Raw genomic sequence first — 4,528 nt, 5'->3', positions numbered from 1 at the left:
TCCTCAGTAAAAGGCACATGACAGCCAGCTTGGAGTTTGCCAAAAGGCACCTAAATGACTCTCAGACCATGAGAAACAAGATTCTCTGGTCTGATGAAACCAAGACTTAAGTCTTTGGTCTGAATGCCAAGCGTCACATCTGGAGGAAACCTGGCACCATCCCTACGGTGAAGCATGGTGGTGGCAGCATCATGCTGTGGGGATATTTTTTAGCGGCAGGTACTGGGAGAATAGTCAGGATCGAGGGAAAGAGGAACGGAGCAAAGTACAGAGAGATCCTTGATGAAAACCTGCTCCAAAGCCCTCAGGACTACTTTACCATCGAGGACCACTTTGGAAACAAGCGTTTTAATTAACACTTTTAAGTGATTTCCTCTGGGTCCACATTGTACATTTTGTTGTATACATCTGTTACCCCAAATAAATTCAATTAAATTCAGGACCTCAGACTGGGGCGAAGGTTCACCTTCCAACAGGACAATGACACTAAGCACACAGCCAAGACAACGGAGATGTGGCTTCGGAACAAGTCTCTGAATGTTCTTAAGTGGCCCAGCCAGAGCCTGGAGTTCGAACATCTCTGGAGAGACCTGAAAATAGCTGTGCAGTGACGCTCCCCATCCAACCTGACAGAGCTTGAGAGGATCTGCAGAGAAGAATGGTAGAAACTCCCCAAATACAGGTGTGCCAAGCTGGTAGCTTCATACCCAAGAAGCCTTGAGGCTGTAATCACAGCCAAAGGTGCTTCAACAAAGTCCTGAAGGTTCTGAATTCTTATGTAAATGTGATATTTCAGTTCAATATTAAATTGTATTTTGTAGTTGGGAATAGTAATCTCCAGGTGTCCTGTAGATTATTTGTAGAGATTATATTTTTATCTGTGTTTCATTGCCCGTCTTTCTTCCATTTAAAGGGGTATCAACCAGATTCCTTTTCCAATGGCTTCCTCAGGCTGTGACCAGGCTTTAGACATAGTTTCAGGCTTTTATTTTGAAAAATGAGCGAGATTTTTCAAAACTAGTCAGGTGTCCTTTGATTAGTTCCTGCGCGCGAGAGGGGTAGCTCTCCATTTTCTTTATCTCTTTTATTGAATAGGTTACGGTCCGGTTGAAATATTATCGATTATGTTTGTTAAAAACAACCTGAGGATTGATTATAAAAAACATTTGACATATTTCTACGAACATTACCGATACTTTTTGTAATTTATCGAACGGAACGAGGCTGTGGTTTTCTGAACATAACGCGCAACCCAAATGGCGTTTTTTTGTTATAAAACTAATATTTATCGAACAAAAATAAAATGTATTGTGTAACTGGGAGTCTCGTGAGTGCAAACATCCGAAGATTATCAAAGGTAAGCGATTAATTTTATTGCTTTTCTGACTTTCGTGACCATGCTAATTTGGGGCTTGCTGTTCTAGCATTGATTGATACACTCACAAAAGCTTGGATTGCTTTCGCTGTAAAGCATATTTTCAAAATCTGACACGATAGGTGGATTAACAACAAGCTAAGCTGTGTTTTGGTATATTTCACTTGTGATTGCATGATTATAAATATATTATATATTATATTAATATTTTGCGCCCTGCAATTCAGATGTTGTTTAGGAAAATGATCCCGCTAAAGGGATCTGTAGCGCAGAGAGGTTAAAGAAAAATAAGCAAACATGTTTGGTGTTTGCCAAAAGGCATGTGGGAGACTCCCCAAACATATGGGAGAAGGTACTCTGGTCAGACTAGAATTGAGCTTTTTGGACATCAAGAAAAACGCTATGTCTGACGCAAACCCAACACCTCTCATCATCCTGAGAATAACATCCCCACAGTGAAGCATGGTGGTGGCAGCATCATGCTGTGGGGATGTTTTTTATCGACAGGGATTGAGAAACTGGTCAGAATTGAAGGAATGATGGATGGCGCTAAATACAGATAATTTCTTGAGGGAAACCTGTTTCAGTCTTCCAGAGATTTGAGACTGGGACAGAGGTTCACCTTCCAGCAGGACAATGACCCTAAGCATACTGCTGAAGCAACAATCAAGGGTTTTAAGGGGAAACATTTAAATGTCTTGGAATGGCCTAGTCAAAGCCCAGACCGCAATCCAATTGAGAATCTGTGGTATGACTTAAAGATTGCTGTACACCAGCGGAACCCATCCAACTTGAATGGTCTGGAGCAGTTTTTCCTTGAAGAATGGGCAAAAATTCCATTGGCTAGATGTGCCAAGCTTATAGAGACACACCCCAAGAGACTTGCAGCTGTAATTGCTGCAAAAGGTGGCTCTATAAAGTATTGACTTTGGGGGGGTGAATAGTTATGCACGCTCAAGTTGTCTGTTTTTTGTCTTATTTCTTGTTTGTTTCTCAAGAAAAAGTATTTTGCATCTTCAAAGTGCTAAGCATGTTGTGTAAATCAAATTATATAAACCCCCCAAAAATCAATTTTAATTCCAGGTTGTAAGGCAAAAAAAGGTATATTCTGAGAACATGGGAACCATGTTCTGGGTATGTTCTGTTTGACAACTCTAACACGGAAACATGCAAAAAAGGTTTCTCAGAAGGTTTTTGCTAACAGGCAGAAAGTTCCCCTAACTAACGGAAAACTGGACACTCAGATATTAGGGGAAACATTACGGGTAACATTACAAAAACATTTTCTCTCCCTAGAATTGTTAGCTGGAATGCTGTTGTCAACAACCTGAGGTCATTGGGAGAGGAATGGCAATTGAGGAGTAACAGTGGTTTGCTTGCAGATGATGTCTACTGAAGCTCTTTAGGCAAAACATTCCAAATTCAATCAACAAAGATAAACAATGTGCTCTCTCTTTCTCTCTCTATTTCTCTCTATTTCTCTCTCTCTCACACACACACACACACACACACACACACACACACACACACACACACACACACACACACACACACACACACACACACACACACACACACACACACACACACACACACACACACACACACACACACACACACCACAAACACTTCCTCTCTCAGTACAAGTCATGGAGGAGCTGTCAGATTACAGGAGGGTAATTGAATTTGGGAGTGCTATGGGGAGGGACCAGACAACACATCTTCCATTGTCTCCCCGGAGTGTCAGGAACAGGAGCTCAGGGGAAATTCCTGCCCGCTGATGGGGATTTCGGGAAGGGAGATTGTGGAGGGCAAAGGAGATGCGAGGTGGAGGCTGCGACCTGCAATATGCACAGCTTTATTTGGAAACTAGTTCACGGTGGCAGCCTTCAGCGCGCTGCAGTCACCAGAGAAACACAGAGAGACACGCCGAGCAAGTCAACATGACAGACACACAGAGAGAGGAGAGAGTGATACGGAGAGGATCGTAAAACAGCAGAGACAGACATACAGAGAGAGGCACGATGCTGAGAAAGACAGGTAGAAAGAAAGGCCAGGGGATAGAGAGAGAGAGAGAGAGAGAGAGAGAGAGAGAGAGAGAGAGAGAGAGAGAGAGAGAGAGAGAGAGAGAGAGAGAAAAGAGAGAGAGAGAGAGATGTATAAAGCGAGAGATACGGAGAGAGAGAGTTAGAGAGATACAGAGAGTGAGTTAGAGACAGAGAAAGGAGAGGCAAGATCACCCTCCTTGAGTCCATCTGTCATTGAGCAGGCTCTCATACCACAGGAATTGACAAGTGACTGTTGGGATGGACAGAGTGATATACAGTGCAATACTATATGAAGAAGATTGGCAAAAATACAAATGAATCAAATCAATGCTTTTTGTGAATGGCATGTTAATGGAACGTATGGCTTTCTCATTTCTCTCTCGAGGTTCTACAAGCGCTACAGTATGAAGTGAGGGGGCCGAGGTGGCACATTGACAGACAACAGACTTCCATTGGGTGTCCTGTCTCTCTCCACACTCAGACAGAAGCCTGGAGGCTAACTTAGCTGGAGCAGCTAACATGGAGGGTAGTTCAATCAGGGGAGAGCTAGCTAGCGTCTGTCTGTTTGCCAGGTGTGATGTTAGCAGACAGGGGATGTGATGTGTGGATGTCATTAAATCTGTGAAGTGGAAATAATAAAGAATTAGGATTGTCTCAGAAGACAGGAGAATTAATCCAAAATGAATTACATGAAGGAGGAGGACGAGGAGGAGGAGGACAAGTAGGGAAAATCCACATTAGCTTCTTTCCTCTCCTCTCTGCTTCAAGATAGGGGCCAATTTCAACTATTTCTCTGAACCATGAAAAATGTAATTCATAAATGAAAGAGCAAATAAAAACAGATAAATTAGTGACGATGTGTGTGGGGGGGGGGGGGGGAGAGATGAGGATAGAAATAGAGAGAGAGAAGGAGAAGGAGGGGAGGATGGCCCATGGCAGAAGCAGTAGTCAAAGCCCTGTGGCTGCCAGATTGCCCTGGTCTTTTGTTCCTGGTGTCTTTCTGGAGAAGGCTGCCACTGTTAAAGAGGCGGCGCTGCCGATTGTAATAAACGGCGGAGTAGAATTATACAGCATGCACATGGATCCATACACCGTCATGTGCAAA

This window comes from Salvelinus alpinus, chromosome 33 (genome assembly GCF_045679555.1).
Source record: "Salvelinus alpinus chromosome 33, SLU_Salpinus.1, whole genome shotgun sequence".
Lineage (NCBI taxonomy): Eukaryota > Metazoa > Chordata > Actinopteri > Salmoniformes > Salmonidae > Salvelinus > Salvelinus alpinus.
The sequence above is the reverse complement of the archived record's forward strand: the minus strand, read 5'-3'. Positions refer to the sequence as shown.